The sequence below is a fragment of the Carassius auratus genome, unplaced genomic scaffold (genome assembly GCF_003368295.1).
Source record: "Carassius auratus strain Wakin unplaced genomic scaffold, ASM336829v1 scaf_tig00218034, whole genome shotgun sequence".
NCBI classification, from domain to species: Eukaryota; Metazoa; Chordata; class Actinopteri; order Cypriniformes; family Cyprinidae; genus Carassius; species Carassius auratus.
The window spans coordinates 1-13316 of NW_020529354.1; the positions used below are offsets into that span (position 1 = coordinate 1).

At 46.1% G+C, this 13316-nt stretch overlaps 2 non-coding genes and 3 pseudogenes across 2 annotated transcripts; all 5 read right to left on the reverse strand.

Moving 5' to 3' along the window:
- Positions 1–1104: 1104 nt before the first annotated feature.
- Positions 1105–1265, reverse strand: LOC113104546 (U1 spliceosomal RNA). Its single transcript, XR_003292071.1, has one exon. It is a non-coding gene; the product is annotated as a U1 spliceosomal RNA (small nuclear RNA).
- Positions 1266–1639: 374 nt separating this feature from the next.
- On the reverse strand, positions 1640–1842 carry LOC113104549 (uncharacterized; annotated as a pseudogene).
- Positions 1843–6737: 4895 nt separating this feature from the next.
- LOC113104542 (uncharacterized) lies at positions 6738–6967 on the reverse strand (annotated as a pseudogene).
- A 3693-nt stretch (positions 6968–10660) lies between these two features.
- On the reverse strand, positions 10661–10824 carry LOC113104545 (U1 spliceosomal RNA). The gene has a single exon (XR_003292070.1). It is a non-coding gene; the product is annotated as a U1 spliceosomal RNA (small nuclear RNA).
- A 374-nt stretch (positions 10825–11198) lies between these two features.
- LOC113104541 (uncharacterized) lies at positions 11199–11402 on the reverse strand (annotated as a pseudogene).
- Between the last annotated feature and the right edge of the window lie 1914 nt (positions 11403–13316).

Here is a 13316-nt window from a genome sequence, read left to right on the forward strand (position 1 = left end):
TCAACACTGCCTTTTAGATGTCAGATAGATAGTCAATTAGATGTCATTTTAGATGTTTATGATTTTAGAAGGTATATAAACTGACATCTGAAAGGCGTCTGTCAGACGTTTGTAGATGGCAGATGCTTCAGATCAACAGTTCTTTAACAGACATCTTGCAGACGTAAGTGTGCTATCTGGGTAGTACCCTCCCCTGTCTACAACGTCACCTGCCTCGTCCCGATCGGCCTGACGGAAAGTACGGCATGGCTCGTAACGGTTGGTCGAAGAGCCACGTGCCTTATGTCACCGGAATCCTTGGCTCGAGCCGAACGAGACGCAGGTCTCAGATTGGCCCGTCGCTCTGACGAAATTTTCGGGGTATTTTGGATTTTGTCCGAAAACCTTCTTTTGCAACCTGGCGCCAGGTATTGGCCAGTCCCACCCAAATCAGCACAGAAAGCTTCTCTGGAGTCTGACTGTCAATAATCATCCAAAAAAAGAGGAATTTCCATTCACCTCTGATATTTCGGGTATTTTTTGGATTTTGTCGAAACCTTCTTTTTGCAACCTGGCGCCAGGTATTTGGCCCAGTCCCACCCAAATCAGCACAGAAAGCTTCTCTGGAGTCTGACTGTCAATAATCATCCAAAAAAAGAGGACATTTCCATTCACCTTGGCGAGGGGACCTCAAAACGTGCTAAGGTGGCGTGTCCGAGGTGGCTCGAATGGCTATAACTCCAGGAAGGAGTGAGATCCCTTCACCCAAATCGGCACACCTGTGCAGGGGCTCAGTCCGAGGCCAGGTGAAAAAGGGCGCAGGCGACAGGCCACTAGGTGTCGCTGTAAGCGACAACAAAATTAATACGAATCGAAAAAAAAGGACAACCAAACAACATGGAGACAGTTACAGCTAGGCTGCAGTCAGTCCAATCTATTTCAAAGTAAGGTCTGCGCTATGTTCGAACTAAACTACCCACCAGGGTCCGATTTTTCAAGAGCGTAAGTGACTTTGTTTCACAGGCGCACAACACATATCTCGCATGTGACAGAACTCCCCATTCTGAAACGAAAATAAATAAAAAACTGTAAAAACCTCTTCTGCTTTGTTTCACCAACAATTTCAGGGAGAGCGCGAACGCAGTCTCCCACTACCGTAAATTATGCAGTCGAGATTCCCGCATTTGGGGAATTCACAGGGGTCAGCATGGCCGGAGTGCAATGGACAAGCCTCGCCCTGGTTGAACCGCCTTCTGATCATGGTGTCTCCCCTGCCAGGTAAGTATGAAGGCCCAGGCGGTCAGCCAGAGGTGTGATTTGCATCTCTACCATCCTCACCAACGGTTAGCCCTCTGCCCCCCCTCCAGGAAAGGAAGGACGGGTGCCTTCCGTTACTGGCCTGGAAACTGCCAAGCTCATGGGCCGGTGCTTCCCAAAGCCAGTTTTAGATGACTCTCTTTAAACAAGCACACCTGATTCGATGCATCACCTCGTCCGTGAAAGACTTCAAGACCTCAGGTGGGTGCATCGTTAGTGGAAGAGTCCAAGACCCCAGGAGGACACATCAGGAAAAAAGTTTGCAATAAACCACAGCATCTGCAATGGCAGCTCTCATTCCTTGTTCTGCTATTCGACACAATAAATGGCAATCCCCAAAAAGGGAAAGCACACCGTTCCTGGAGACACTGCAATACCAGGCCGATGCATGGAGTGGACGGAGCAAGCCCCGGCTCCATCTCCGTGATCTAAAAATCCATTTAATATGTAGTCCCCGGATGGGGGACGTATCAGATATTAAACTGATAAGAACAGATTTTTTTTTTTTTTTTACCAATCCATTCATTACAACAGTCTGGAAAACATTACAACAAAATTACATTTCTTTCACCATTTCCTTATACGCACTGATAAGATAAAAAGGTTATACACCAAAAGAATAGAAAAAAACAGAACAAAACAACACCAAAAAAACCCAAAAGGCAACATAACATGAAATCCTTCTTCCCGTTACCCCACACCCACTCTTGGTAACCCTCCCCATATCCTCCTGGTTTCTTCCTCCCCATAACACTCTTTAAACATTTTTACCTCGGTTACTATTTTCCCAAGTAAGCGACAAAATAACCTTTCTGGAAACATACGAGTCAACTGCTTTTTCAAGCACGTTGTTCTCCACTCCCACAAAATGTATTTAGCTTCTGAAATTACCACCCACACCACTCTCCTGCGATCTTTTTCCAAATCCTTTAAACCCTCACCCTTCACTACTAGCTCTCTCTTAATAGAAGGCCCCCTCCAATCCTTCCACCACAACTTTACAGAACGCCAGAGAGCTGCAGCTCCCGGGCAAGACCACAAGCTGTGCTCAATTGTTTCCTCCTGTCCACAGCCCACTGGACACAACGGTGACCTTCCCTGCCCATGTCTGTACATACGCTCTCTTACAGGCAACCGGCCTAGAACTGTCAACCAGTTCAGATCCTTGCAGGCGCCCACCAAGTATGAGGGTTGCAAGATAGACCAATCCACCCCATCGTGCAGAGTAGCCTTCTCTGCCCCTTCAACCAACCCATCCCTTAGTCTGCAGTACAGTTTTCTATGGTCTAAAATCACTGACTGCTCTAAACACCAGGATTTTTGCACCACAAGATCCGCCACTTTCTGGTATTGTTCTGGCCTTTCCATTGACCAAGGCATCGTTCCATTCCATGGAATCATGGACCTTAATGGAAACCCCAACCAAAACCTGGCAAGGCACCCTGCCTTGTGCACTACAGTCTGGGGTACTAAACCTGCTGCAAAGGAGGAAAAAAGGGCCTCCATTTTTAAAGGTATGCAAGGCACACCTCTTCCCCCCTCTTTTAGGTGACGGTACATATGGGTTCTGGCTACCAACTCTGTACCATTCCTCCAGAGGAAGGATAAAACCAACCTCTCCAGTTTCCTACCATACCAAAAAGGAATTGGGAATATGTACGCCAGGTGGTTCAGGCTAGGGAGGAGATCAGCCTTCACCACCTCCAACCTACCCCAGAGTGACAGCCCCCTTGCATTCCACCTAGCTACCTTTGCCTGTACAACCTTAAACCTAGCCCCCCAATTTTCTTGTGCACTATTTCTCCTGAAAAATCGAATGCCCAGAATCTTCATCCCATCAGGACACAGGCTGTATCCACCTGGCACACTTGTTCTCCCTGCCCACTGTCCTACAAACATTGCAGAAGATTTACTCACATTTACCCGAGCTCCTGAAACCTCACAAAACCGCTGCAGGATCCTGTCTGCCACCACAAAATCCAGCTCCGAAGTCAGGAACAGTGTCATATCATCAGCATATGCTGCCACCTTTGCCCTTATCCCCCTACCACCAGGCAAATGCACACCCGTCAAGGACGGGGCCGCTCGTAGTGCCGCCACAAGGGGCTCCAGTGACAGAATGTAGAGCAGGGGGACAAGGGACACCCCTGCCTTACCCCTCCCTGCTGCTCGACTAACTCTGAGTAAAATCCATTCACCCCAACTCTACTCATCGCTCGGGTGTACAGCAACTTTACCCAGGCCCTGAAAACTGGACCAAACCTTAATCGCTCCAGGACTGACATTAGAAAGGCATGATTTACCCTATCAAATGCCTTCTCCTGGTCCAAACTTAAGATAGCTAAAGGTAGCTGCCGTTGTTCTGCCCAGCTGATGATGTCCCTCACCAAGGCTAAATTCAAACTACTTGACCTGCCTGGCACCCCACAAGTCTGATCCGGCTGAACCACTGTACCCACCACTCTTTTAAGCCTTTCAGTTATGACCTTTGCTAATACTTTATAATCTGTTGAGAGTAGAGTTATTGGCCTCCAATTTGCTAGGTCCTCCTTCTTCCCTTTCTTATAGAGGAGAGTCACAAGACCTGTCCTCATAGTAGCCGGCAGTTCTCCCTTATTCAGGCTCTCCTGATATACCTCGACCAGCTCTGCCCCTATCAAAGGCCAAAAGGCTCTATAAAACTCTACTGGAAGGCCATCATTTCCAGGAACCGTATCCTTTTTGAATGAGTACAAAGCTGACTCTACCTCCTGAAGAGTTAAAGATTTCTCCAACGCAGCACTCTCCTCTTCATCCAAAACATCTATCAACCCCTCCAGAAAACCCCTAGAAGCTGGATTTAAAGAACCCCTACTGCTAAAAAGCCCCCTGTAGAAACCAGCAGCTATCTGCAACATTCCCTCTACAGAGTATTCTACTCCCTCCCTTCCTTGTAGGCCCTCAATACAGCTGCGCTGCTGCTGTCTCCGTACTGTGGAAAAGAAATAACTAGTTGGTTTCTCGTCCAATAGACGTTTCTGGGTTCTTGACCACAACAGGAAGGTTTTAGCCTCCCCCCAGTAAAAGTCTTTTATGACTCCCTGTAGAAAACTGGCTCTGTTCCACCCTTCAGCAGTACTCAATGCTCCCTCAGACCACAAGGTTTGCAACTCCTCCGACCATTTGCGGACCTGAGCACGTTTGCGCTCTGCTTTTGCAATCCCCCAGCAACGGCAAAAGAGAGAAACTCTCTCCTTCACTCCCTTCCACCAAGCTGCTTGTGAATCAAACAGTCCCCTCAAGTTTTTCCAACCGGCTATCAACCTTTGAAGTACTTCGTAAAAAGTTCTATCTTTTAAATAGGAGGTATTGAATCTCCAGACTCCCCTGCCTCTCTTCAAACCCCCTACCTCTACCCCAACTCCTACCAAACAGTGATCTGTGCACCACATAGGCTGTTGGATGTAGTTTATGACCTTCATATGGTCAGGTAAAAAAAACGTAATCCAGGCGTGATGCCTCCTGCCTATTATTTCTCCATGTATAGGTTGGTTCTAAACCACCCGCTAACCTAAATGAATCCCGAAGAGAAAAATTTGTCACCAGCTGCGCTAAGTCCTTTCCAGAAGCATTGTCTAGTGACACATTGAAATCCCCCCCTAAAACCACCAACCGGTTGGTAAAGAGGACGGGAGCTAGGTCATCTAGAAAACCCTCCCTTTCTCCTAACTTACTCGGTGCATAAACATTCACAAACCGAAAAGCCACCCCCCTCCATCTGACATCCGCCACTATCATCCTCCCCGGCCTAATCACATTAGTGGATTCAATCACAAACTCCCCTGAGTAAAACAAAATCCCCACCCCATCCGCCCTCACATTACCCACTCCCCAAACTGAAGGCCCCAGCCCCCATCCCGCAGAAAATAATTGTACATCACTGTACCTTTGTAAATGGCACTCTTGCAAAAATAAAACATCAAAAGGTAACCTTTTTAAAGAAATAAAGACTGCAGTCCGTCGCTGTAGCATTTTGATCCCTCTTACATTCAAAGTAGCCACTCTTACACAACCCATTAAAATAATTGCTAATTAATATAACACAAAACAAAAATTTTCCTGAATAAAACCTTAGATACTCCCCTTCCTTCCTGATATCCCCTTTCCCCTCCCCTTTCTCTTTCTTGAGAGTACCTCAGCCCATTCCCCCACTTGTTTGTCTTCCTGCCCCTCATCCTCCCTCTCTTCTAAACCTGCCCTCCCAGGTTTTCCCAAGACCACATGGCCCTTTTCACAAATTCCCCCCTCTTTTGCTCCACATCCGTTTTCCCTTTCAGCCTCCACTTCCACCCTCCCAAGGATCTCCTCTTCTTGGACCACTTTCTCCCAGTCCTGAACAGGAGCTAGCTCCTGTAAAAGAGCTGAGCTTAAAAGTCCTACCCTACTACACTTGCGCTCCCTTTCCTGGCTCTCGGTGTCCTCAGTGAGCCGCCGTCGACGTTGTCCTTGTGCTACCACCATCGGTTCACTTGATACATCGTCCTGCTGAGGCGGATTCTCTCCTCCTACTGAAGCAGACTGCCCTTCCCTTAAGTCCATAGGCCTAGTTGTCAGATCTCTCTGAGACTCGAAGATCCCAGATAACACCTCTGTCACATCTATCTCTGACCATTCCTGGGATGGCGCCGATTGTCGCCCGCTGTCCTCATCTCTCACTTCCTCCCCGAAATTGCCCGGTACGTCACCCCTACCGCCTTTTGTTTCACTTGCCCCCTGATCTGCACTCGAAGGTCCTGCTTCCTGGCTCTCCATCTCTGCAGGTAAGCTTGTAAGCAGGGATTCAAGATCTGCCTGCAGGTCCTGACCTTCTCTAAAGAGGCTGGCAAAGGATTTCTTTCTGGTTGGACATGCACGGAACAGATGGTCCACCCCACCACATAGGCTGCATCTTTTAGGTTCAGGGCAAGCTGAGGCAATGTGGTCAGTTGACTCACAAAAGCGACAACGTTGGCCAGTACAGTCAGTCTTAATGTGACCTCGAGCCCCACATCTTCGGCAATACAGCGGCTGCCCCGGATAATGGAGGAAGCCTCGGTTGGACCCGATGAAAAAGGACCCCGGGGGGTGGATAAGGCCCCCAGGTGATGCTGGATCAGCCCTTAGCTTGATTAAGTATCTCCTCTTACCATTCCAGATGCCATACTGGTCCTTCAGTCGTTCCCCCCCTTTCACAGCCTCACAGTACCTTGCCAGAAAAGATAGAACATCTCCATCCTCTACAAAGGGGTTGTAAAGGTGGATCACCAATGGTAAATAATCCTGTGCAAAGGCCGGATGAAGATGCAGACCCCTCAGCAAATAGTGATCTTTTTTCTTTTCCCACTCCTCAAAAAAGGCAACACAGTCTCTCAGTTGAAAAAAGGTCAAGTCCATGAACCCAAAAGAGGAGAAATCCTGAAGACAAAAGATCAGGGACGCAGGAATTCCAAAAACTCCTCTTAACACCTCGACAACGACGAAATCCCGTCCAAACCTCTTCTTAATCTCCATTTCAGCTTCCTTCTTCACTTGAACTCTGACAGTATTTTTCAGCCGCACCATCGTGGTCGGCAACCGAATCTCTTCTCTTGAAGTGTCCATCTGGTAAGAACAGATACTACACTTGATCTTAGCCAAAAGGCCGAGAAGCGATGCTGCTAAGACGCAGCAGGGAGGAAGCCGGACACGGCGATGCCCATCTCGGCTTTGGTAAGTTTTGGGAGACCTAAAAACGCTGGGGGATGGTACCCTGATAGCACACATACATCTAGGAGACGTCTATTTGACATATGAATTTACATCTGCAAGATGTAGTTTTAAGGCTGTTTGCTCATCTGCAATACGTCTATTGGACGTCTCCTTTTAGCAGTGTTTGGAAGGTTACTTTGGAAATGTAATAGGTTACAGATTACAAGTTACCCTGTTTAAAATGTTATAGTAGTATAACTTTTTCAATTACTTTATTAATGTAACTAATTACTTTTGAATACTTTTAGATTACGTTTCTAAATTTGTGAAAATTAAATAATAATAAATAAAAACATATACATCAACTCAAATACAGTTATCTAATAAGCATGTGTCATTCCTGTATAATAAACTCCTGAAACATTGGTGTTTTTTTAAACTGCTGTCTCTTTGCATATGATATGATAGGTAAAATGCATGACGTGACACAGAGCAGTTCTAGAAATTATGTTTATGTGCTCATGTACTCCTATATTGAGGCGGCAGAGGCTGACAACACTGCAAGCTTCAGTAGGCCTATGTGTATTAAATGAAACTGCATGTTTTTGCCATTAATTTACAGGAAGGGCGGACTGGGAAAAAAAAATTCTGACTGCAAAATTCAAACTCATACAAACATTCATGCACAAAACTATTTTTTGTATGGACCTGACATAAAAAAGGTTTAAATCTTTAATTTGGGGACATGCAAAATAATTAAAAGTTCTCTCCTGAACTGCACCTTCACTTCCATTTTTCTCTTCAGTCTCTTTATTTTGCCCTGTTATCTATCTCTCTCATGACTTTAATACTCAAGATTGAACAAAACTATACTTTACAATACAATACTCTACAATACTACAATATCTTTATAGAAAAATCCTAATACTGTACACTAGTCATGTTTTTCCCTTACAAAAATTGACCATGCTTTTTATTGGCCTGTATAAAAGTACAATAACCTTGTTTTGTTTTTTGTTTTGCAAATGGATTTGTATTTATTTTTAAATAAATAAATTTGTAAAATAATGTTACATTTTTGGTTACCACAATTAAACAATAGTAACCATTTTCTCTGTATTTAAAGGTAAAATAATATAACGATAATTTTCGTAAGGGTTGTGTTGTTGTCTGTCGTAGCTTCCCCAAAAAATCTGATTATTTTTCAGCTAAATTACTACTGTAACATTACAACAGATAAAAATGATATAGTATTTTATATACTTTATATAGTCTTTTGAGTGATGACTGATGAATATCAGCAGACTGAACGTGCTGCTGCTTGATTAAATAAATAAAAAACAAAGACAAAAAAGCATTTTTACAGATGAAACTGACCTGAAACCCTGAACAGTAGTTCTGCTTCTCTGCTCCAGCTGTGCGTTTCCACAGTCCACTCTATTCTCTCTCTCTCTCGCATTGATTACTCTGAGTCTGATCCAAACCGTTTGCGGAGGCGCAGAGAGCGCGCGAGTCAAGACTAACAATTCATGATTTATTAGAGATTGAATTATCAAATGGCGGATTCGCAAATGATCGCTTTAGTACATTCGACAGGCAATTATACAATAATGATATTAAAATAGTGGGCCAAATCGGCTGCCAGGCCACCGGGAATTGTCCCGGTGTCCAGTCTGCGCCTGATTTCCAACACGCAGAATGTGCAAGTCATATATTGCATTCTTGGGGCTTAATATTCACAGACACTAGTCCATGTCATGTTTTGATTCAAGTGTACTGACCTACTTTTGATTTAGTCATCCAAAATGTGGCATATTCTGTCCGTGTTAGGCATTCCGTTTTTATGACTGAATTCTACGAATCAGACTGTGTTTCCGCATCCCGGAAATTATTAGGGCGTATGTCTCAGAATAGTCAGTGCAATTTGGGAAAGAAATCAGTGAAATCTGTATGTGGATGTGTGTAAATATTCAAATGTAATTGCCTTTGTAATCGTTAAAAATTTCATAAGTAACTTTAATTTAATTACTAATTTTTTCTTAGTAACTGTAACTAATTACAGTTACATTCATTTTGTAATTAAATTACGTAATGCTGTTACATGTAACTAGTTACTCCTCAACACTGCCTTTTAGATGTCAGATAGATGTCAATTAGATGTCTTTTAGATGTTTATGATTTAGAAGGTATATAAAACTGACATCTGAAAGGCGTCTGTCAGACGTTTGTAGATGGCAGATGCTTTCCAGATCAACAGTTCTTTAACAGACATCTTGCAGACGTAAGTGTGCTATCTGGGTAGTACCCTCCCCTGTCTACAACGTCACCTGGCCTCGTCCCGATCGGCCTGACGGAAAGTACGGCATGGCTCGTAACGGTTGGTCGAAGAGCCACGTGCCTTATGTCACCGGAATCCTTGGCTCGAGCCGAACGAGACGCAGGTCTCAGATTGGCCCGTCGCTCTGACGAAATTTTCGGGTATTTTGGATTTTGTCGAAAACCTTCTTTTGCAACCTGGCGCCAGGTATTTGGCCCAGTCCCACCCAAATCAGCACAGAAAGCTTCTCTGGAGTCTGACTGTCAATAATCATCCAAAAAAAGAGGACATTTCCATTCACCTTGGCGAGGGGACCTCAAAACGTGCTAAGGTGGCGTGTCCGAGGTGGCTCGAATGGCTATAACTCCAGGAAGGAGTGAGATCCCTTCACCCAAATTGGCACACCTGTGCAGGGGCTCAGTCCGAGGCCAGGTGAAAAAGGGCGCGGCGACAGGCCACTAGGTGGCGGCGTAAGCTGAAAAATAGGGAAAAAGTAATGTAAAAGGACAATCAAACAAAGATGAAAACACCTGCAACACTGCGGGATGGTAGTACCCTCCCCTTTCTGCAACGTCACCAGGCCTTGTCCCGATCGGCCTGACGGTGGAACTGCAGCGACGGAAAGTACGGCATCGCTCGTAACTCCCAAACGGTTGGTCGCAGAGCCACGTGCCTTATGTCATCGGAATCCTTGGCTCGAGCCGAACGAAACGCAGGTCTCAGATTGGCTCGTCGCTCTGACTAAATTTTCGGGTATTTTGGATTTTGTCGAAAACCTTCTTTTGCAACCTAGCGCCAGGTATTTGGCCCAGTCCCACCCAAATCAGCACAGAAAGCTTCTCTGGAGTCTGACTGTCAATAATCATCCAAAAAAAGAGGACATTTCCATTCACCTTGGCGAGGGGACCTCAAAACGTGCTAAGGTGGCGTGTCCGAGGTGGCTCGAATGGCTATAACTCCAGGAAGGAGTGAGATCCCTTCACCCAAATCGGCACACCTGTGCAGGGGCTCAGTCCGAGGCCAGGTGAAAAAGGGCGCGGCGACAGGCCACTAGGTGTCGCTGTAAGCGACAACAAAATTAATACGAATCGAAAAAAAGGACAACCAAACAACATGGAGACAGTTACAGCTAGGCTGCAGTCAGTCCAATCTACTTTCAAAGTAAGGTCTGCGCTATGTTCGAACTAAACTACCCACCAGGGTCCGATTTTTCAAGAGCGTAAGTGACTTTGTTTCACAGGCGCACAACACATATCTCGCATGTGACAGAACTCCCCATTCTGAAACGAAAATAAATAAAAAACTGTAAAAACCTCTTCTGCTTTGTTTCACCAACAATTTCAGGGGAGAGCGCGAACGCAGTCTCCCACTACCGTAAATTATGCAGTCGAGATTCCCGCATTTGGGGAATTCACAGGGGTCAGCATGGCCGGAGTGCAATGGACAAGCCTCGCCCTGGTTGAACCGCCTTCTTGATCATGGTGTCTCCCCTGCCAGGTAAGTATGAAGGCCCAGGCGGTCAGCCAGAGGTGTGATTTGCATCTCTACCATCCTCACCAACGGTTAGCCCTCTGCCCCCCCTCCAGGAAAGGAAGGACGGGTGCCTTCCGTTACTGGCCTGGAAACTGCCAAGCTCATGGGCCGGTGCTTCCCAAAGCCAGTTTTAGATGACTCTCTTTAAACAAGCACACCTGATTCGATGCATCACCTCGTCCGTGAAAGACTTCAAGACCTCAGGTGGGTGCATCGTTAGTGGAAGAGTCCAAGACCCCAGGAGGACACATCAGGAAAAAAGTTTGCAATAAACCACAGCATCTGCAATGGCAGCTCTCATTCCTTGTTCTGCTATTCGACACAATAAATGGCAATCCCCAAAAAGGGAAAGCACACCGTTCCTGGAGACACTGCAATACCAGGCCGATGCATGGAGTGGACGGAGCAAGCCCCGGCTCCATCTCCGTGATCTAAAAATCCATTTAATATGTAGTCCCCGGATGGGGGACGTATCAGATATTAAACTGATAAGAACAGATTTTTTTTTTTTTTTTTACCAATCCATTCATTACAACAGTCTGGAAAACATTACAACAAAAATTACATTTCTTTCACCATTTCCTTATACGCACTGATAAGATAAAAAGGTTATACACCAAAAGAATAGAAAAAAACAGAACAAAACAACACCAAAAAAACCCAAAAGGCAACATAACATGAAATCCTTCTTCCCGTTACCCCACACCCACTCTTGGTAACCCTCCCCATATCCTCCTGGTTTCTTCCTCCCCATAACACTCTTTAAACATTTTTACCTCGGTTACTATTTTCCCAAGTAAGCGACAAAATAACCTTTCTGGAAACATACGAGGCAACTGCTTTTTCAAGCACGTTGTTCTCCACTCCCACAAAATGTATTTAGCTTCTGAAATTACCACCCACACCACTCTCCTGCGATCTTTTTCCAAATCCTTTAAACCCTCACCCTTCACTACTAGCTCTCTCTTAATAGAAGGCCCCCTCCAATCCTTCCACCACAACTTTACAGAACGCCAGAGAGCTGCAGCTCCCGGGCAAGACCACAAGCTGTGCTCAATTGTTTCCTCCTGTCCACAGCCCACTGGACACAACGGTGACCTTCCCTGCCCATGTCTGTACATACGCTCTCTTACAGGCAACCGGCCTAGAACTGTCAACCAGTTCAGATCCTTGCAGGCGCCCACCAAGTATGAGGGTTGCAAGATAGACCAATCCACCCCATCGTGCAGAGTAGCCTTCTCTGCCCCTTCAACCAACCCATCCCTTAGTCTGCAGTACAGTTTTCTATGGTCTAAAATCACTGACTGCTCTAAACACCAGGATTTTTGCACCACAAGATCCGCCACTTTCTGGTATTGTTCTGGCCTTTCCATTGACCAAGGCATCGTTCCATTCCATGGAATCATGGACCTTAATGGAAACCCCAACCAAAACCTGGCAAGGCACCCTGCCTTGTGCACTACAGTCTGGGGTACTAAACCTGCTGCAAAGGAGGAAAAAAGGGCCTCCATTTTTAAAGGTATGCAAGGCACACCTCTTCCCCCCTCTTTTAGGTGACGGTACATATGGGTTCTGGCTACCAACTCTGTACCATTCCTCCAGAGGAAGGATAAAACCAACCTCTCCAGTTTCCTACCATACCAAAAAGGAATTGGGAATATGTACGCCAGGTGGTTCAGGCTAGGGAGGAGATCAGCCTTCACCACCTCCAACCTACCCCAGAGTGACAGCCCCCTTGCATTCCACCTAGCTACCTTTGCCTGTACAACCTTAAACCTAGCCCCCCAATTTTCTTGTGCACTATTTCTCCTGAAAAATCGAATGCCCAGAATCTTCATCCCATCAGGACACAGGCTGTATCCACCTGGCACACTTGTTCTCCCTGCCCACTGTCCTACAAACATTGCAGAAGATTTACTCACATTTACCCGAGCTCCTGAAACCTCACAAAACCGCTGCAGGATCCTGTCTGCCACCACAAAATCCAGCTCCGAAGTCAGGAACAGTGTCATATCATCAGCATATGCTGCCACCTTTGCCCTTATCCCCCTACCACCAGGCAAATGCACACCCGTCAAGGACGGGGCCGCTCGTAGTGCCGCCACAAGGGGCTCCAGTGACAGAATGTAGAGCAGGGGGGACAAGGGACACCCCTGCCTTACCCCTCCCTGCTGCTCGACTAACTCTGAGTAAAATCCATTCACCCCAACTCTACTCATCGCTCGGGTGTACAGCAACTTTACCCAGGCCCTGAAAACTGGACCAAACCTTAATCGCTCCAGGACTGACATTAGAAAGGCATGATTTACCCTATCAAATGCCTTCTCCTGGTCCAAACTTAAGATAGCTAAAGGTAGCTGCCGTTGTTCTGCCCAGCTGATGATGTCCCTCACCAAGGCTAAATTCAAACTACTTGACCTGCCTGGCACCCCACAAGTCTGATCCGGCTGAACCACTGTACCCA